A 22,902-nucleotide genomic window follows, 5' to 3' on the forward strand; every position below is an offset into this window, starting at 1 on the left:
GAAGATGGGCATCGGAGAGCCACCAGGGGGCCCACGAGGTAGGGGGCGCGCCCTAGGGGGGTGCCCCCCACCCTCGTGAGCAGGGTGTGGGCCCCTGGCCTTCATCTTTGGCATGGATTTTTCTTTATTTATTTTAAGACGTTCCGTGGAGTTTCAGGACTTTTGGAGTTGCGCAGAATAGGTCTCTAACATTTGCTCCTTTTCCAGGCCAGAATTCCAGCTGCCGGCATTCTTCCTCTTTATGTAAACCTTGTAAAATAAGAGAAAATAGCCATAAGTATTGTGATATAAAGTGAAATAACAGTCCATAATGTGATAAATATCGATATAAAAGCATGATGCAAAATGGACGTATCAACTCCCCCAAGCTTAGACCTCGCTTGTCCTCAAGCGAAAAGCCGATAACAATAAATATGTCCTCATGTTTAGAGGTAGAGGCGTCGATAAAAAAATACGGACATGAAGGCATCATGATTATTCTTATAACCGCAACATATATAGGTTTTGTCATATGATTACTTATGTTCAAGTGATGATCTATTCACAATGCAAAAGTATAAATCATAAACCTTATTGGGCTCCAACAAACTATAATCTCAGTCATTGAAGCAATTGCAATTTATCATAACATCGGAAGAGTCTATGTCAGAGCTAAAAAGCAAGTCCACATACTCAACTATCATTTAGTCCTCCATAATTGTTAACACTCACGCGATACTTGTGGTTACAGAGTTTTAATCGGACACAGAGAAAGATAGGGGCTTATAGTTTTGCCCCACAACCTTTTACCTCAAGGGTAATGTCAACAACAATGGTTCATGCTCCCCTACATCCAATTAGATATATATATCATGTTCTTTCCAACATGCTGAGCTTGCCAAAGGATAAAATGAAAAAGGAAAGGTGAAGATCACCGTGACAGTTCTTTTGAGGAACCAAAAGATTTATTGGAAGCAGAGAGGGAAAATTAAAGGGGTTAAGTTTGGGGATGAAACTAACAATTTCTTTCACACCAAGGCTTCTATTAATCACAGGCATAATCATATTGCTGCCTTGCAAAATGATGATCAAGTTGATATTTCAGATCATGCTGGGAAAGCTGCTATACTATGGGACACCTATAAGAAAAGAATGGGGACTTCTCTCAAAACTTCCATGCACTTTGACTTGCAGTCACTATTTCAGCAAAGACAGGATCCCTCACTTTTTGAGTCATTGGAATTGCCTTTTTCTGAAGAAGAAATCAATGAAGTAGTGAAAGAATTACCTATGGACAAATCACCTGGTCCTGATGGCTTCAATAATGAGTTCTTCAAATCTTGCTGGGATATAATTAAAGGAGATGTGCTTAACTTCATTTCTGATTTCCATGCTGGACAAATCTCTCTGGAAAGTTTGAACACCTCTTTCATCACTCTTATCCCAAAAGGAAAGTCCCCTATCACAGCAAATGACTACAGGCCAATCTCCCTCCTCAATTGTTGTCTCAAGCTAGTCACTAAACTGCTGGCAAACAGGTTACAGAAAATCATCTTAAAGCTGGTTCACATTAACCAATATGGCTTCCTCAAAGAGAGATCTATTCATGACTGCTTGGGTTGGGCTTATGAATACTTGCATCAGTGCCATAAATCAAAGGAAGAGATTATTGTTCTGAAATTGGATTTTGAAAAAGCTTTTGACACCATTGAACATCAGGCAATTCTGGATATCTTAAAAGCTAAAGGATTTGGAGATAGATGGATTACTTGGATCAAAATGCTGTTCACTTCTGCCTCATCTGCCATTCTGCTAAATGGTGTACCTGGTAAAAAAATTCTATTGCCTCAGAGGTGTGAGACAAGGAGACCCTCTATCACCACTGCTATTTGTACTTGCTGCAGATCTTCTTCAGTCAATCCTCAACAAGGCCATGCAAATGGGTTTACTCTCCTCACCTCTGCAAGTGAACTCCTGCCCTGATTTTCCAATAGTTCAATATGCAGATGACACTTTGGTCCTCCTTCAAGCTGATGCCAAACAACTGCACTGCCTCAAAGCCCTCCTCAACACTTTTGCAGATGCTACTGGACTGAAAGTCAATTACTCTAAATCTAGCCTCATCCCACTCAATGTACCTGAAGAGAAAGTTGAAATTCTGACCAATACTTTCCAATGTAAAAGGGAATTCTTTCCTATCCAATATTTGGGTGCACCACTGGGTATTTATAAACCAACTGTGGAACAGTGTTTACCTATGGTCACAAGACTACAAAAGAAACTTATGGGCCTATCTTCTTTTTTGACCATGGCTGGGAGACTATTGTTGGTAAAATCTGTGCTCAACTCCCTGTTGATTTACCTTATGGGATGTCTTGATGTTCCTGTCACCATTAAAGCACAAGCAATTAAGTTGTTGAGGCATTGCCTCTGGAGAGGCCCTGATTTGGAGGATCATAGGCCTGCCATGGTGGCTTGGAACACTGTTTGTAGGCCAAAGGACCAAGGAGGATTGGGAGTAATGGACATCTTTGTCCAAAACAAAGCTTTGCTTCTCAAGAATCTACACAAGTTCTATAACAGACATAACACTCCATGGGTTAATTTGATCTGGGAAACACATTACAGTGCTGGTTCACTGCCTGGCAATAGTTGGATAGGCTCCTTTTGGTGGAAAGCTAATCTTAAGCTCATTGACAATTTCAAATCCATGGCCAGATGCCACATTGGAGATGGCAAAAGTGCCTTTTTCCGGTCAGATCTTTGGCACTCAGCCTGCCTTCAGGACATGCTCCCTCACCTGTTTTCTTTTGTGAAAAATAGAAACTCCACAGTGCATACCATTATTCACACTGAATTTCTGGAGGATCTATTTCACTTACCATTGACAGTGCAAGCATTCCAAGAATTTGAGGAAATGGAAGACATTTGTATAACTTTGAGGGGTTCTGAATATCTGGAATGTACAGACACCTGGAGCTACATTTGGGGAAGTGATCAATTCTCTGTTGCAAAGGCATATAAACTAACGATGGGAGTTAAAATAGTGCCACACCAATTTAACTGGATTTGGAATAGCTCTTGTCAACCCAAGCACAAGGTGTTCTTTTGGAGGCTACTGCATGACAGACTCAATACCAGGAATCTTCTTAGAAGAAAAACCTTTCATTTAGACAACTACAATTGTGCTGTAAACAATTGCCAGCAGGAGGAAACACTTCAACACCTTTTTTGGACATGTCCTTTTGATGCACAGTGTTGGGACATGATTTGCCCTGCTAGGCAGGCAAATGTCTCAGTTCTTGAGGCTTTTGCTGATCTAAAACTAAAACTTCATGTGCCTTTCTTCATGGAAATCATCATCCTAGCTTCCTGGGCCATCTGGATATCTAGGAACAACCTCATTTTTCAAGACATCCAACCAAGCATTCAGGGATGGAAAGTCATCTTCTTGGAGGAACTCAATTTGTTATGGTTCAGAATTAAGAAGAGCTATGCTACAGCTTTCTGTCTTTGGCTTGATAGCCTTGTCCTGTAATCTTTTGTTTTTTAGTAGCTGCTAGCTTCCTTTTGTTTTATTTGGCTTATCTCAAGCCTTTTGTACTGTTGGATCTCTTTATTTTTTAATATATAAATTGCAGTGGGGTTTTGCCCTACTGTGTATAGTCAAAAAAAGATCACCATGACTCTTGCATAAGGTAGAATATAATAATAAAGGATAGGCCCTTCGCAGAGGGAGCAGAGGTTTCCATGCGCTTTTATGGTTGGATATATGAAATCTCAATGCGGAAGAACGTCACTTTATATTTCCACTTGTGATATGAACCTTTATTATGCAGTCTGTCGCTTTTATTACTTCCACATCACAAGATCGTATAAAGCTTATTTCTCCCACACCAATCAGTCATACATATTTAGAGCAATTTTTATTGCTTTGCACCGATGACAACTTACTTGAAGGATCTTACTCAATCCATAGGTACATATGGTGGACTCTCATGGCAAAACTGGTTTAGGGATATTTGGAAGCACAAGTAGTATTTCTACTCGGTGCTGAGAATTTGGCTAGCATGAGGGGGAAAGGCAAGCTCAACAAGTTAGAGGAACCATGACAACATACTTTATCTCAGATATAAGAAAGACATAACTCATTACGTTGTCTTCCTTGTCCAACATCAACTCTTTAGCATGTCATATTTTAATGAGTGCTCCCAATCATAAAAGATGTCAATGATAATATATCTATATGTGAAAACCTCTCTTTCCTTATTACTTCCTATTAATTGCAACAATGACCAAAGCTATGTCTGCCAATTCCCAACAACTTTTAATCATCATACTATTTCTATGTGAAGTCATTACTCTCAATAAGATCAATATGAACTTTTTGTTTCTTTTTATTATTTTCTCTTTTCTTTTATTCACCCAAGATCATGGCAAAATAATCAAGCCCTTGACTCAACACTAATCTTTAATATATATATATAGCTCACGGACTCGATTACATAGAGGGATCATAAAGCAAAACTCAAAACTAGAGCATGCCATAAACTTTATTTTACTAGATCAAGATACTACTAATAGGATCGAACTAAGAAAAAAACGGTAAAGGTAGGAGTTGTGATTGTGATACGATACCGGGGCACCTCCCCCAAGCTTGGCAGTTGCCAAGGGGAGTGCCCATATCCAGATACTCAATTCTTCTTTGTTGGAGGAGACGGTGGAGGTGTTGTTGATGATGCGGGCTTATGCTTCTCCCTTAATTTGCGCTTGAGGATGGCATTTTGATCCCTCAGATCATCAATTTCCCACTCCAGGGTTAATATCTTTTGCATAGGTCCTGCTTATTCTCTTGCAAGAGACGAAAAGGGATAAACTCGAACTTGGGTTGCTTCACCCTATCAGGGAGACTTGACTTTTTGAACTCCACGTGCATGTCCCCAGGTTGAGGTAATGGTGCTTCGTCTTCATCTGAGCTCGTATCCTCCTTCCCCTTGGGTTCATAGTCCTCCTCTTCCTCCGTGGTCCATCCATCATGTTCCACATCTCCATAAGCCTTGGGATTTTCTAGGTAATCATCCACATAGCTTTCTCCTTCCGAATCCTGGGAAGACATGTTAATTTAATCTGCAACGGGACAGCTCGAAACGAAAACAGAGGAAATTTGCGTGATACGGGAGTCAAAACCTTCGGGAGAATATATAATGAATTTTTACCAACCAAAATATGTAACGTGCAAGAAAACGGAGTCCGGAGGGCACACGAGGCACTCACAAGGTAGGGGGCGCGCCTTGGGGGGTAGGGCGCGCCCACCACCCTCATGGGGCCCTTGTGTCCTTCCCGGACTGCTACTTATTTTTCTATTTTTCTAAATATTCCAAAAAGGAGAAATATTGCCTTAAAAATTGTTTTGGAGTCGGTTTACTTACCGTACCACATACCTATTCCTTTTCGGAGTCTGAAACGTTCCGGAAAGTGTCCCTTATGTATTCCTCCGGGGTTATGGTTTCAATAATATTGGTTTCAACATTTATGGGATTACCTGAGATAAAATGTTTAATTCTTTGACCATTTACCACCTTCGGATTTGTGCCCTCAAAGTTGTTGATTTTTATGGCACCGGAACGATAGACCTCCTCGATGACATAGGGTCCTTCCCATTTAGAGAGAAGTTTTCTTGCGAAAAATCTTAAACGAGAGTTGTAAAGCAATACATAATCACCTACATTAAACTCACGCTTTTGTATCCTTTTGTCATGCCATCTTTTAACTTTTTCTTTAAACAACTTGGCATTTTCATAAGCTTGGGTTCTCCATTCATCAAGTGAGCTAATATCAAATAACTTCTTCTCACCGGCAAGTTTAAAATCATAGTTAAGCTCTTTAATAGCCCAATAAGCCTTATGTTCTAGTTCGAGAGGTAAGTGACATGCTTTTCCATAAACCATTTTATACGGAGACATACCCATAGGATTTTTATATGCAGTTCTATAAGCCCATAACGCATCATCAAGTTTCTTAGACCAATTCTTTCTAGACCTATTAACAGTCTTTTGCAAAATTAATTTGAGCTCTCTATTGCTCAATTTTACTTGACCACTAGACTGTGGGTGATAAGGAGATGCAATTCTATGATTAACATCATATTTAGCAAGCATTTTACGAAAGGCACCATGAATAAAGTGTGAACCACCATCAGTCATTAAATATCTAGGGACTCCAAACCTCGGAAAAATAACTTCCTTAAGCATTTTAATAGAAGTATTATGATCAGCACTACTATTTGGAATAGCTTCTACCCACTTAGTAACGTAATCAACAGCAACTAGAATATGTGTGTATCCATTGGAGGCAGGAAAAGGTCCCATATAATCAAAGCCCCAAACATCAAACGATTCAATAACAAGTGAATAATTCATAGGCATTTCTTGACGTCTACTAATATTACCAATTCTTTGACATTCATCACAATACAAGACAAACTTACGGGCATCCTTGAAGAGAGTAGGCCAATAAAAACCAGATTGCAATACCTTATGTGCAGTTCTATCTCCAGCGTGGTGTCCTCCATAAGACTCGGAATGACACTTGCGTAGGATCTGTTCCTGTTCATGCTCAGGTACACAATGTCTAATAAAACCATCTACTCCTTCCTTATAAAGATGTGGGTCATCCCAAAAGTAATGTCTTAAATCATAGAAAAACTTTTTCTTTTGTTGGTATGTGAAGCTAGGTGGTATAAACTTATAATTAGCATAATCAGCATACCATGGAGTACTACGAGAAGTACTTATAACATTTAATTGTTCATCAGGAAAGTCATCATTAATAGGTAGTGGGTCATCAAGAATATTTTCTAACCTAGACAGGTTGTCTGCAACGGGGTTCTCAGCTCCCCTTCTATCAACAATATGCAAATCAAATTCTTGTAGAAAGAGAACCCATCTAATAAGTCTAGGTTTAGCATCTTTCTTTTCCATAAGATAATTAATAGCAGCATGATCAGTTTGAATAGTTACTTTAGAATCAACAATATAAGATCTGAACTTATCACAAGCAAATACAACTGCTAAAAGCTCTTTTTCAGTAGTAGCATAATTTCTTTGAGCATTGTCTAGAGTCTTACTAGCATAATGAATAACATTTAATTTCTTATCAACTCTTTGCCCTAGAATAGCACCTACAGCATAATCACTAGCATCACACATAATTTCAAAGGGTAAATTCCAATCAGGTGGCTGAACAATAGGTGCAGAGACTAATGCTTTCTTAAGTATTTCAAATGCTTCTACAGAATCATCATCAAAGACAAATGGTATATCTTTTTGCAATAAATTAGTCAGAGGCCGAGAAATTTTTGAGAAGTCCTTAATGAACCTCCTGTAAAATCCGGCGTGACCAAGGAAACTTCTTATACCTTTGATGTCCTTGGGACATGGCATCTTTTCAATAGCATCAACCTTGGCTTTATCAACTTCAATACCTCTTTCAAAAACTTTATGCCCCAAGGCAATACCTTCATTAACCATAAAGTGGCACTTTTCCCAATTCAAGACAAGATTAGTTTCTTCACATCTCTGCAAACTCGATCAAGATTGCTCAAGCAATCGTCAAAAGAGGAACCATAGACGGAAAAGTCGTCCATGAAAACCTCACAAATCTTTTCACAAAAGTCAGAGAATATAGCCATCATGCATCTTTGAAAGGTAGCAGGTGCATTACATAAACCAAAAGGCATACGTCTATAAGCAAAAGTACCAAAAGGGCATGTAAAAGTAGTCTTTGATTGATCTTTAGCCGACACAGGTATTTGAGAGAAACTAGAATAACCATCTAGAAAGCAATAGTGTGTGTGTTTGCATAATCTTTCTAACATTTGATCAATAAAAGGTAAGGGGTAATGATCTTTCTTAGTAGCTTTATTTAATTTGCGGAAATCAATTACCATCCTATAACCTGTGATAATTCTTTGTGGAATCAATTCATCTTTATCATTAGGGACAACAGTAATACCTCCCTTCTTAGGGACACAATGGACAGGACTTACCCACTCACTATCAGCAACGGGATAGATTATACCTGCCTCCAGAAGCTTGAGTATTTCTTTTCTTACCACTTCTTTCATTTTAGGATTCAGACGTCGTTGAGGATCACGAACTGGTTTGGCATCTGCTTCCAAATTTATTTTATGTTGACATAGAGTGGGACTAATGCCCTTAAGATCATCAAGAGTATATCCAATAGCAGCACGATGCTTCTTCAGAGTTTTCAATAATCTTTCTTCTTCATGCTATGAAAGGTTAGCACTAATAATAACAGGATATATCTTCTTTTCATCAAGATAAGCATATTTAAGATTATCAGGCAAAGTTTTAAGGTCAAACATGGGATCACCCTTGGGTAGAGGAGGATCCCCTAAAATTTCAACAGGCAAATTGTGTTTCAGAATAGGTTCCTGTTTAAAGAATACTTCATCTATTTCCCTTCTTTCATTCATGAACATGTCATTTTCATGGTCTAGCAAATAGTGTTCTAAAGGATCACTAGGAGGTACAGCAATAGAAGCAAGACCAATAATTTCATCCTTACTAGGCAATTCTTCCTCACGATGTTGTTTACTAAATTTAGAGAAATTAAACTCATGAACCATATCATCCAAACCAACAGTAACAATATTCTTAGTGCAGTCTATGGTAGCATTGACAGTATTTAAGAAGGGTCTACCAAATATAATGGGACAAAAGCCATCTTGTGGGGAACCTAGAACAAGAAAATCAGCAGGATATTTAGTTTTCCCACACAAGACTTCAACATCTCTAACAATTCCCATTGCTGAAATAGTATCTCTATTGGCAAGTTTAATTGTGACATCAATATCTTCTAACTCAGCAGGTGCAATTTCATTCTTAATTTCTTCATATAAAGTATGCGGTATAACACTAGCACTAGCACCCATATCACATAAGCCATGATCTCCTATTTTAACAGAAATAACAGGCACGCCTACCATAGGTTTATGTTTATCTTTAGCACAAGGTTTAGCAATTCTAGCAGTTTCACCTTCGAACTGAATAACATGCCCATCAATATTATCAGACAAGAGATCTTTAACAATATCAATATTAGGTTCTACTTTAACTTGCTCAGGAGGTGTATAAGTTCTAATATTGCTTTTACGAACAACAGTTGGAGCTTTAGCATGATCCTTTATTCTAACAGGGAAAGGTGGTTTCTCAACATAAGAAGTAGGAACAATAGGATCATTATAAGTGGCAGTCTTTTATTCAACTTTAATAGGTGCAGCTACTTTAACTTCTATGGGAGGATGATATTTAAACCACTTCTCCTTAGGGAGATCAACATAAGTAGCAAAAGATTCACAGAAAGAAGCTACTATCTCAGAGTCAAGTCCATATTTAGTGCTAAACTTACGGAAAATATCGGTATCCATAAAAGATTTAACACAATAAAACTTAGGTGTCATACCTGACTCCTTACCTTCGTCGAGGTCCCAATCTTCAGAGTTGCGTTTAATTCTATCCAATAAATTCCATCTGAATTCAATAGTCTTCATCATAAAAGAGCCAGCACAAGAAGTATCGAGCATGTTGCGATTGTTTTCAGAAAGCCGAGCATAAAAACTTTGCATAATTATTTCTCTCTGGAGCTCATGATTGGGGTATGAATATAACATTGATTTAAGCCTCCCCCAAGCTTGAGCGATGCTTTCTCCTTCGCGAGGCCAGAAATTATATATATAATTGCGATCACGATGAACAAGATGCATAGGGTAATACTTCTGATGAAATTTCAGCTTCAATCTTTTATAGTCCCATGATCTCATATCATCACATTGCCTATACCATACCAATGTGTCTCCCTTCAAAGATAAAGGGAAGACCTTCTTCTTAGAAACATCATTGGGTATACCCGCAAGCTTAAATAATCCACAAACTTCATCCACATATATTAAGTGCTCATCAGGATGCTTTGTTCCATCTCCTGCAAAAGGATTAGCTAGCAGTTTTTCCATTATAGCCGCTGGAAATTCAAAAGGAGTTTCATTTTCAATAGGTTCAGTAGGTTGAGGAGCGACTCTTTGCTCTACTGGACAGGGTGAAGATACCCCGAACAAGCCCCTCAAAGAATTACTTTCCATAGTAACAAGTGACCGTAAATTTCAGCACACTATATAAATTTTTCCTTACCAAATTCCACCTACCAAAGGCGCTACACTCCCCGGCAACGGCGCCAGAAAAGAGTCTTGATGACCCACAAGTGTAGGGGATCTATCGTAGTCCTTTCGATAAGTAAGAGTGTCGAACCCAACGAGGAGTAGAAGGAAATGATAAGCGGTTTTCATCAAGGTATTCTCTGCAAGTACTGAAATAAGTGGTAACAGATAGTTTTGTGATATGATAAATTGTAACGAGCAACAAGTAACAAAAGTAAATAAAGTGCAGCAAGATGGCCCAATCCTTTTGTAGCAAAGGACAAGCCGGAACAAACTCTTATAATAGGAAAAGCGCTCCTGAGGACACATGGGAATATCGTCAAGCTAGTTTTCATCACGTTCATATGATTCGCGTTCGATACTTTGATAATTTGATATGTGGGTGGACCGGTGCTTGGGTGTTGTTCTTACTTGAACAAGCATCCCACTTATGATTAACCTCTATTGCAAGCATCCGCAACTACAACAAAAGTATTAAGGTAAACCTAACCATAGCATGAAACATATGGATCCAAATCAGCCCCTTACGAAGCAACGCATAAACTAGGGTTTAAGCTTCTGTCACTCTAGCAACCCATCATCTACTTATTACTTCCCAATGCCTTCCTCTAGGCACAAATAATGGTGAAGTGTTATGTAGTCGACGTTCACATAACACCACTAGAGGCTAGAGAACATACATCTTATCAAAATATCAAATGAATACCAAATTCACATGACTACTCATAGCAAGACTTCTCCCTTGTCATCAGGAACGAACGTTATTTCTCACAAAGCATATTCATGTTCATAATAAGAGGGGTAATAATATGCATATAGGATCTGAACATATGATCTTCCACCAATTAAACCAACTAGCATCAACTACAAGGAGTAATCAACACTACTAGCAACCTACTAGCACCAATCTCGGACTTTGAGACAAGAATTAGATACAAGAGATGAACTAGGGTTTGGAGATGAGATGGTGCTGGTGAAGATGCTGATGGAGATTGCCCTCTCCCGATGAGAGGAGCGTTGGTGATGACGATGGTGATGATTTCCCCCTCCGGGAGGGAAGTATCCCCGGCAGAACAGCTCTGCCGGAGCTCTAGATTGGATCCGCCAAGGTTCCGCCTCGTGGCGGCGGAGTCTCGTCCCGAAAAGTTCCTTCTTATTTTTTTCTCATCGAAAGACCTTATATAGGAGAAGTGATGTGGACATAGCTATCATAGAAACGTCTACAAATATTACACCATAAATTATTAACCAGGTACTTTCGTTGCTTTGGACATATTATTTAACTCGCAGAAATATGATATTACACTCATGTTGCGATTTACTTGTACTCAGGAATAAAAGAATAAAAGAAGCAAGAGACTACTATGCCTTAAAACCAGATGGAGCAATCCATGCATGCATGCGCTCCATCATCCTTGCATGCATGCCCGCCGAACCATCCATTACACCCCATCCATCATCGATGCCACGTGGAGTGCACAGGAAACAAAGGCCTTTTGATTTGAATCCGTTGATCAGTATCAACGACGTGGGCCATGTATTGTGGGCTGCGCCAAGTCTCCTCACGTCAGGTCCTGCAGCTTCGGCCTTTGTACTGTCCAACTCGTGCACAACTTCCTTCGATTAGCAGACCGGCTGGAACACATCTACGTACTCGTTTGTGTCTGTACCTCTTTAATAAATAGCTAGTCTAGGTTAGGGTTTAGACTGGGGTTTTGTTTAGAGAAGTTTAGCTATATTGCTACTTTTATTTGTCTTCGCTCGTAGCGGCTAGTGCGACCGTCAAGACATCTTATCAGAACCCCATCTTGTGAGATTAATCCCATCCATCATATTCGCAATTTTGAGATTGCTTGGCTATTATTTTCTTGCATGTTCTTCGATTTGCTTGCAGGAAAAATCCTTCGTGGATAGGTCGATCGCGCCGTTGGCTCGGTCGATAACGCCGTGGAGTTGGTTTAGCGATTGCCGTGGATATCAGTCGTGTACGGTTCTCCCTGTACGGTCGGTAGCCGGATCGTGAGGGTCAAGTCCCACCCAAAATCGTAGTTATCTCCCTCTCATCGAAAGATCGGGTCCCCAGTTCACATCAAGAAGATGGACATCGGAGAGCCACCAGGGGGCCCACGAGGTAGGGGGCGCGCCCTAGGGGGGGGCGCCCCCACCCTCGTGAGCGGGGTGTGGGCCCCCTGGCCTTCATCTTTGCCGTGGATTTTTCTTTATTTCTTTTAAGACGTTCCGTGGAGTTTCAGGACTTTTGGAGTTGCGCAGAATAGGTCTCTAATATTTGCTCCTTTTCCAGACCAGAATTCCAGCTGCCGGCATTCTCCCTCTTTATGTAAACCTTGTAAAATAAGAGAAAATAGCCATAAGTATTGTGATATAAAGTGAAATAACAGTCCATAATGCGATAAATATCGATATAAAAGCATGATGCAAAATGGACGTATCAAGGTGCGACCGGCATCTTCTTCTCATGACTTCGTCTGAAGCATTCTGATCCAGCCTAAGCTGGTAGGCCTGAGCTTCCAACTCGGCCCGTTCTGTATCCATCCTAGCATTCTCTGCCGCTAGGTCCGCTTTAGCCTGAGTTATCTGATCCTTCACCTTTGCAATCTCCGCATTGTGCTGATCTCGGGCTGCCGCGTCCACTTCTGTTGCCATCAATGTTGCCAAAGCGTTGAACAAATCAGACAGAACTTGAGCCGGAGGTGGCACCGAGCCCCCTGCTCCTGCTGGCGTTGTTATTGTTGAACCAGAGAGCATTGCCGCGGCGGTAGAAGAGTGATGTGCTGGCTGTGTACCGGCTAGGAAGACAGCGACCCGGTTTGGCAGATCGGGGGGCCCCGGAATACTGTTGCCATCGGAACCTCCGCTAATCCGGCCGTCCTGCAACTGATACAGCGATTCGGTCTCTCTGGTTGAAGACTCGTCATCAGAACAGATAACAGTTTCTCCATCAGATGCCGGTTCATCCTCATATTCCGCTCCATGGATGACGCCTACGAAAACATGCCTTGCTGCGGGCTGAACCGGGGAAGGGCTTGCACGCTGAGCCGTCTCGATGATGTCGTTGCAGGTGTCCGGGTCAGGGCCCGGTTCTCCGATCTTGCCGATGAAAATGTGAATCCCACCAAAGGGGACCCAGTACCCGTATTCGATTGAACCGGCCTCGGGACCCCATCCTGCGTCGTCCATGTAGAGCTTGCCGCGACGACTCTTCGTCATCCGGCCCACAGCGTATCCCTTGAGTCCATTGAAGCTGCCCTTCAAGAACTTGAAACCATCGTGCGATAGCACCACGGTGGGCGCCAACTGTCGTGGGTTTGTCACGACAGATGTCCTCGTGAAAGGACTTAGTCGTGGAGCCATCGCAACGGGTGAGCTTAAAGGGGTTAAACCGGACAAGGGACACGAGGGATTTTATACTAGTTCGGCCCCTTCGATGAAGGTAAAAGCCTACGTCTAGTTGTGATTGGTATTGCTAGGGTTTCGATGACCAGGGAGCGAATCCGCTTTGCCTGGTTCTCGAGTTGTTGTCTGTTGTCCCTAAACCGCTGCCGGGTCGTCACTTTATATACATAGGTTGACGTCCGCCGGTTTACAGAGTTCCGAGGCCGGATCATAAACGTGTCCGGCTCGGTCTCTATTCCTTCTAACTTACAATACAAGTTGCATGAAAGAGTCGGTTTACATCTACAGGCCTTAACATGCCTTTGGGCCTTGGGCCTTCATAGAGCACCACCATCCTTACGTCTTCATGGGCTTTTATATTCATGGGGTTAACCCAGCCACTCCTAGCCGGTTTACCACCAGCAGTCATATCCCCGACACTAGTCATTAGCCATATCTGCCGTACATGTGAGCTCAACTTGTCAAAATATCAAAAAAATCATAATGTCCTGTTTGTATTAGAGGAGGTGATTAGGAACTAAACTGCATTGTCCTCCAAACCCTGCCAATCCATTTCAAACCTCTCTAAACCCATAAAGTCCTAATTCACACTAAAAAGATCAAGTCCTAAAGAAATAAAATGTGTCTGGGTACAACAAGTAGCGGGTAAAATGTGACAAGAATTTTAAATGGTGAAAATTTTGTTACGAATGTACAATCATGGGCTGAAAGTGAAATTCACTCAAAATTATAGCCATCCAAAGTTTAATTCCAGAGTGTCGGGCAGGTCGTCGACTCAAGGCCGCGCGGGCCAATGACATCCTTATAAGGAAAGTGGTCAAACATTATGGTCACTTTTTACTAATATAATCTTGATCAGATATTATTACCGTTTACTAATTAATTCTTTCAAAGTCGGTTGAATTATATTTACTCTTTATTTTGCCGTTGAAATTAGAGCCACCCTTGTGCTTTCTCTTGATTTTTGCTCCTACTTAGATTTTGCTAAACTCCGCCAGCGTGGAGAACTTTTCCAATATCGACTATAGGGAGGTTGAGAAATGAGAGAAACTACTGAGGGAGGCAATGCTGCTGAGAATGTCCATTGCACAGAACAATTGTGTTTCTTACATCGTTGTTACAGTCCCAATGCCTCCTAGTTCGGCTACTGCTTGATACTTCTAGCTATACTTGCCTCCAGGTTTCTTTGCTGAAAATGTTTAACTGGTAATATGGTAGCGTGTATTTTGATGTATTTTTTTCTCTTCGTTTCTCCATCGATCAACTAGACGACACATACTCTTGTATACTCTTTGGAGAAAGCAATCTAAGAATTAAATTGAGTGAACGTCCACTGTTGTACACGATGTGTATCCAAGGATCGAACATCGAAGTGATATTACCTTCTGACAAATTACTCCATACCAACCTCACTTTGCAAGTCGCCATGTGTATCTGTACTAAGTAACAGGCAATCACAATATATCATAACTCTAGTGATTATTTAAGGCAGCATATACGTATGTTACAAGAAACGGCAGGCAAGAACGAAGAGAATCTGTACATAGAAACAATGGTGCAAATTGACACAAAAAAAACGACAAAGTTGTACGCAAACAACTATACTTATTTGTGTACTTATCTGTTGTTACTATCTCGGAGACCGCCACCGACATCGAGAACTGAATTTTGTGAGTCATTCGGTGGAATTCATGCATCACACCTAATTAATAACCTCTGTTTAGTTCTTACGAACAGATTTAGTTCCTTCCATCAGGTGCTATAGTCCGACAAGCGTCGCAGCCACCAATTTACATTTGGTGTAGTGAGCCAAGATCTGCACTAATGTTCAGTTAGCCTGCATCCTGAACCTAAAGTTATCTTGCCAACTTGCTAAGATATCCCTCTCACACATTCAAGTCGTGTTCTACTGCTAGTGACAACAATGTCAAACCATGTGTCAAATCCAATGCATTAGGTTATTTATTTGAATTGTGATGTTTAACATTTCTAGTTTAGATGTAGTGTCACGGGTGTGCACGGTACTCTTATTTCTGCTTAAAATGATCACATCTAATATGGTTCTAAGACATGTGTCTTTTGCCAACATGACGAGACTATTAGACACTTATTCTTTGAGTGCAAATTCGCTCGGGCAGTTTGGGCCATAGTTCAAGTAGCTTCTAATTTATACCCACCACGTAGTGGACGGAATATGTTCGGCAACTGGTTACGGGGTATTGATAAATAATTTTCTGCGCATATTCTTGTGGGAGCGGCGGCCTTATGTTGGGCACTGTGGCTTACCAGGAATGATGTGATCTTTAATAACAAATGTATCTCATCTCCTATGCAGGTTATTCATGTCTGTACACGATGGCTCCGTACCTGGTCTATCCTGCAGAGGCCGGAGGACAGGGACCTTTTTATGATGGCGTCTATACGGCTGGAGCGTTCGGCCAGGGAGGTTTTCTACCCCCATGGATGGCGGCGTGATCTACGGATAGGATCTACTGCACCTTAGCCTCGACATGGTTTTTTTGCTTCGCTTTATACTGAACTATTTTTATTCTTAGGGCACTCTCGATTTTTTGGCTGTGTGCATTTAGCTATGCAGAGGCCGGGCTTTCTTTCGATGTGATTGTATCACCTCGATATATCTATTCAATGAAATGTCCTTTATCGAAAAAGACACATGAATCAATGTCCATGAAGTGATGTACAAACAAGGTCAATCAATATAGAATGTGTATGATACACACGAGGGTGCAAGCTTTGTCCGGTTCCAAGCAAAAATGTATGAAAAGAAGGAAGGAACCTACACACTCCCGATCAAATTAGATTGTATTTCATTCCTTTGTTTAGTATCAGAGGTCCTTCATAAAACAAAAAATTATTACACCAAAATATCATTTAATTTTGTCAAGAAAAAACCAATAAATACATTTCCCACGCAAGTGCGCAGCCCACTGTGCTAGTACCCAAAACAGTAGACGGACGTGGTACTTAGGAGCTTATTAAGAGGCCGCTTTTCGCAGCAGGGATTTTCACCGACTCACAAAGCCGGCTACGGCTGGTGCGTTCTCAGTTTCTGAGATTGCGGAGGCCCCTGTCTTCTTTCAGTGGCTGTTTCGGCGGTGGTGATTGGCAGCGGCCATCGGTTGGCTTGCAGAAAAGCTCTCGAAGGACCTGATTGTATTTTCTCCTTTAGAGGGGGATTCTTTGTAGTTCTGCTGGGACACCTGTACTCTCGCGGGTTCTCACTTAGTTTCTGCATGTATGCCACCTTTGGCCTCGTTTGTTTTTAAGAAACATGCAGTTAAATTATCTCTTTTTTTAAGATCCAGCAATTGCTGGCTTTTCATTGCATTAGCAGGAAGCAGTGGAAAAGAAACAAATGGGGGTTCAGGTCCTAGGACCGGTTACAAGTATGGGTTACATCATTATGCTGACGGGTCCCGAGATTTTCCGGCCGTGGAAAGTAAAGTGGCCTACTCCTCACGATGGATCCCAAAAGGGGCTCTGCAAACCAATGGCTCCGGCCTGCTGAAAGGATCGATATGGTTGACTAGAGGGGGGAGTCATCTAGCAAAGAGAGAGAGGGAGTGCATCTTCATACCCTTGAAGATCGCTAAGCGGAAGCGTTCAAGAGAACGGGGTTGATAGAGTCGTACTCGTCGTGATCCAAATCACCGATGATCCTAGCGCCGAACGGACGGCACCTCCGCGTTCAACACACGTACGGGGCGAAGACGTCTCCTCCTTCTTGATCCAGCAAGGGGGAAGAAGAAGTTGAAGGAGATCCAGCAGCACGACGGCGTGGTGGTGGAAGTAGCGGGATCCCGACACGGCTTCGCCAAGCGCAAGCGGGGAGGAAGAGGTGTCACGGGAGGGAGGGAGGCGCCAGGGCTTCAGGTGCGGCTGCCCTCCCTCCCCTCCACTATATATAGGGGCCTAGGGGGGCGCCGGCCCCTTGTAGATCCCATTTAGGGAGGGGGCGGCAGCCCTAGGGGTGGCTTGGCCTCCAAGCCAAGTGGAGGCGCCTCCACCCCTTAGGGTTTCCAACCCTAGGCGCATGGGAGGCCCAAGGGGGCGCACCAGCCCACCAGGGGCTGGTTCCCACGCCCCTTCAGCCCATGGGGCCCTCCGGGATAGGTGGCCCCACCCGGTGGACCCCCGGGACCCTTCCGGTGGTCCCGGTACAATACCGATGACCCCGAAACTCTCCCGGTGGCTGAAACTGGACTTCCTATATATAAATCTTTACCTCCAGACCATTCCGGAACTCCTCGTGACGTCCAGGATCTCATCCGGGACTCCGAACAACTTTCGGTTAACCGCATACTAATATCTCTACAACTCTAGCGTCACCGAACCGTAAGTGTGTAGACCCTACGGGTTCGGGAGACATGTAGACATGACCGAGACAACTCTCCGGTCAATAACCAACAGCGGGATCTGGATACCCATGTTGGCTCCCACATTCTCCACGATGATCTCATCGGATGAACCATGATGTCGAGGATTCAATCAATCCCGTATACAATTCCCTTTGTCTATCGGTACGATACTTACCCGAGATTCGATCGTCGGTATCCCGATACCTCGTTCAATCTCGTTACCGGCAAGTCTCTTTACTCGTTCCGTAACACATCATCCCGTGATCAACTCCTTGGTCACATTGTGCACATTATGATGATGTCCTGCCGAGTGGGCCCAGAGATACCTCTCCGTTTACACGGAGTGACAAATCCCAGTCTCGATTCGTGCCAACCCAACAGACACTTTCGGAGATACCCGTAGTGCACCTTTATAGCCACCCAGTTACGTTGTGACGTTTGGTACACCCAAAGTATTCCTACGGTATCCGGGAGTTGCACAATCTCATGGTCTAAGGAAATAATACTTGACATTAGAAAAGCTTCAGCATACGAACTACACGATCTTGTGCTAGGCTTAGGATTGGGTCTTGTCCATCACATCATTCTCCTAATGATGTGATCCCGTTATCAACGACATCCAATGTCCATGGTCAGGAAACCATAACCATCTATTGATCAACGAGCTAGTCAACTAGAGGCTTACTAGGGACATGGTGTTGTCTATGTATCCACACATGTATCTGAGTTTCCTATCAATACAATTCTAGCATGGATAATAAACGATTATCATGAACAAGGAAATATAATAATAACTAATTTATTATTGCCTCTAGGGCATATTTCCAACAGTCTCCCACTTGCACTAGATTCAATAATCTAGTTCACATCACTATGTGATTGTAATGAATTCAACACCCATGGGGTTTGTTCATATCTTGCTTGTGAGAGAGGTTTATCAGTCAATTGGTCTGAACCTTTCAGATCCATGTGTGCTTTACAAATCTCTATGTCATCTTGTAGATGTAGCTACCACGCGCTACTTGGAGCTATTCCAAATAACTGCTCTACTATACGAATCCGGTTTACTCCTCAGAGTCATCCGGATTAGTGTCAAAGTTTGCATCGACGTAACCCTTTACGACGAACTCTTATACCACCTCCATAATCAAGAAAATTCCTTAGTCCACTAGTTACTAAGGATAAGTTCGACCGCTGTCATGTGATCCATTCCTGGATCACTCTTGTACCCCTTGAATGACCCATGGCAAGGCACACTTCAGGTGTGATACACAGCATAGCATACAATAGAGCCTACGTCTAAAGCATAGGGGACGACCTTCGTCCTTTCTCTCTCTTCTGCCGTGGTCAGGTCTTGAGTCTTACTCAATACTCACACCTTGTAACACAGCCAAGAACTCCTTCTTTGCTGATCTATTTTGAACTCCTTTAAAATCTTGTCACGGTATGTATTCATTTGAAAGTACTATTAAGCGTTTTTTGATCTATCCTTATAGATCTTGATGCTCAATGTTCAAGTAGCTTAATCCAGGTTTTCCATCGAAAAACACTTTTCAAATAACCCTGCATGCTTTCCAGAAATTCTACATCATTTTTGATCAACAATATGTTAACAACATATACTCATAAAAATTTTTATAGTGCTCCCACTCACTCCTTTGGAAATACAAGTTTCTCATAAACTCTGTATAAACCCAAAATCTTTGATCATCTCATCAAAGCGTACATTCCAATTCCGAGATGCTTACTCCAGTCCTTAGAAGGATTGCTAGAGCTTTGCATACTTGTCAGCATCTTTCAAGATTGACAAAACCTTCTAGTTGTATCACATACAACATTTCCTCAAGAAGAAACGTCGAGGAAACAATGTTTTGACATCCTTTCTGCAAGATTTCATAAATAATGCAGTAACTGCTAACATAATTCCAACAGACTCTTAGCATCGCTACGAGTGGGAAAGTCTCATCATAGTCAACTCCTTGAACTTGTCGGGAAACATCTTAACGACAAGTCGAGCTTTCTTAATGGTGACACTTACCATCATTGTCTGTCTTCCTTTTAAAATCCATCTGCACCCAACAGCCTTACGACCATCAAGTAGTTCTTTCAAAGTCTATACTTTGTTTTATACATGGATCCTCTCTCGGATTTTATGGCCTCGAGCCATTCTTCGTAATCTGGGCCCACCATCACTTCTCCATAGCTCGTAGTTTCATTGTTGTTTAGCAACATGACTTCCAAGACAGGATTACGTACCACTCTGAATTAGTATGCATCCTTGTCGACCTATGAGGTTTGGTAGTGACTTGATCCGAAGTTTCATGATCACTATCATAAGCTTCCACTTCAATTGGTGTAGGTGCCACAGGAACAACTTCCTATGCCCTGCTACACACTAGTTGAAGTGACGGTTCAATAACCTCATCAAGTCTCCACCACCGATCCTCCCACTCAATTCTTTCGAGAGAAACTTTTCCTCGAGAAAGGACCCGTTTCTAGAAACAATCACTTTTGCTTCCGGATCTGAAATAGGAGGTATACCCAACTATTTTTGGGTATTCTATGAAGATGCATTTATCCGCTTTGGGTTCGAGCTTATCAGCCTGAAACTTTTTCACATAAGCATCGTAGCCCCAAACTTTTAAAAAACGGCAGCTTAGGTTTCTCTAAACCATAGTTCATACAGTGTCATCTCAACGGAATTGTGTGGTGCCCTATTTAAAGTGAGTGCGGTTGTCTCTAATGCCTAACCCATAAACGATAGTGGTAATTCGATAAGAGACATCATGGTATGCACCATATCCAATAGGGTGCAGTTGTGATGTTCGGACACACCATCACACTATGGTGGTCCAGGCGGTATTAGTTGTGAAACAATTTCCACAATGTCTTAATTGTGTGCCAAACTCATAACTCAGATATTCATCTCTATGATCATATCATAGACATTTTATCATCTTGTCACGACGATCTTCGACTTCACTCTGAAATTACTTAAACCTTTCAATAATTCAGACTTGTGTTTCATCAAGTAAATCTACTCAAATCATCTGTGAAGTAAGAACATAACGATATCCACTGTGTGCCTCAGCACTTATTGGACTGCACACATCAGAATGTATTACTTCCAACAAGTTGCTCTCTTGTTCTATCTTACTGAAAACGAGGCCTTTCAGTCATCTTGTCCATGTGGTATGATTTGCATGTCTCAGGTGATTCAAAATCAAGTGAGTCCAAACGATCCATCTGCATGGAGTTTCTTCATGCATATCTACCAATAGACATGGTTTGCATGTCTCAATCTTTTCAAAAACGAGTGAGTCCAAAGATCCATCAACATGGAGCTTCTTCATGCGTTTTATACCAACATGACTCAAATGGCAGTGCCACAAGTATGTGGTACTATCATTACTATCTTATATCTTTTGGCATGAACATGTGTATCACTACGATCGAGATTCAATAAACCATTCATTTTAGGTGCAAGACCATTGAAGGTATTATTCAAATAAACAGAGTAACCATTATTCTCTTTAAATGAATAACCGTATTGCGATAAACATAATCCAATCATGTCTATGCTCAACGCAAACACCAAATAACAATTATTTAGGTTTAACACCAATCTCGATGGTAGAGGGAGCATGCGATGCTTGTTCACATCAACCTTGGAAACACTTCCAGCACATATCGTCATCTCACCTTCAGCTAGTCTCCATTTATTCCGTAGCCTTTTATTTCGAGTTACTAACACTTAGCAACTGAACCGGTATTTTAATACCCTGGAGCTACTAGGAGTACTAGTAAAGTACACATTAATATAACGTATTTCCAAAATACTTCTGTCGACCTTGCCAGCCTTCTCATCTACCAAGTATCTAGGGTAGTTCTGCTTCAGTGACCGTTCCCTCATTACAGAAGCACTTAGTCTCGGGTTTGGTTCAACCTTGGGTTTCTTCACTAGAGCAGCAACTGATTTGCCGTCTCATGAAGTATCCATTCTTTCCCTTGCCCTTCTTGAAACTAGTGGTTTAACCATCAACAATTGATGCTCCTACTTGATTTCTACTTTCGCGGTGTCAAACATCGCGAGTTGCTCAAGGATCATCATGTCTATCCCTGATATGTTATAGTTCATCACGAAGCTCCAATAGCTTGGTGGCAGTGACTATGGAGAATCATCACTATTTCATCTAGAAGATTAACTCCCACTCGATTCAAGCGATTGTAGTACTCAGACAATCTGAGCACATGCTCAACGATTGAGCTTTTCTACCTTAGTTTGCAGGCTTAAGAAACTTGTCAGAGGTCTCATACCTCTTGACATGGGCACTAGTCTGAAATCCCAATTTCAGTCTTTGGAACATCTCATATGTTCTGCGATGTTTCAAAAAAACATCTTTGGTGCCACAATTCTAAACCGTTAGTATTACGCACTGAACTATCATGTAGTCATCAAAACGTGTATGTTAGATGTTTCCCAACATCTACAGACGACGCTCGAGGTTCAACGCACTGAGCGGTGCATTAAGGACATAGCCCTTCTGTGCAGCAATGAGGACAATCCTCAGTTCACGGACCCAGTCCGCATAATTGCTACTGTCAACTCTCAACTAAATTCTCCCTAGGAGCATATCTAAAACAATAGAACCAAAGCGTGAGCTACGACATAATTTGCAAAGACCTTTTGACTATGTTCATGATAATTAAGTTCATCTAATCAAATTATTCAATGAACTCCCACTTAGATAGACATCCCTCTAGTCATCTAAGTGATACATGATCCGAGTCAACTAGGCCGTGTCCGATCATCACGTGAGACGGACTAGTCATCATCGGTGAACATCTTCATGTTGATCGTATCCACTATACGACTCATGTTCGACCTTTCGGTCT

The sequence above is a fragment of the Triticum urartu genome, chromosome 7, assembly GCF_003073215.2.
Source record: "Triticum urartu cultivar G1812 chromosome 7, Tu2.1, whole genome shotgun sequence".
NCBI classification, from domain to species: domain Eukaryota; kingdom Viridiplantae; phylum Streptophyta; class Magnoliopsida; order Poales; family Poaceae; genus Triticum; species Triticum urartu.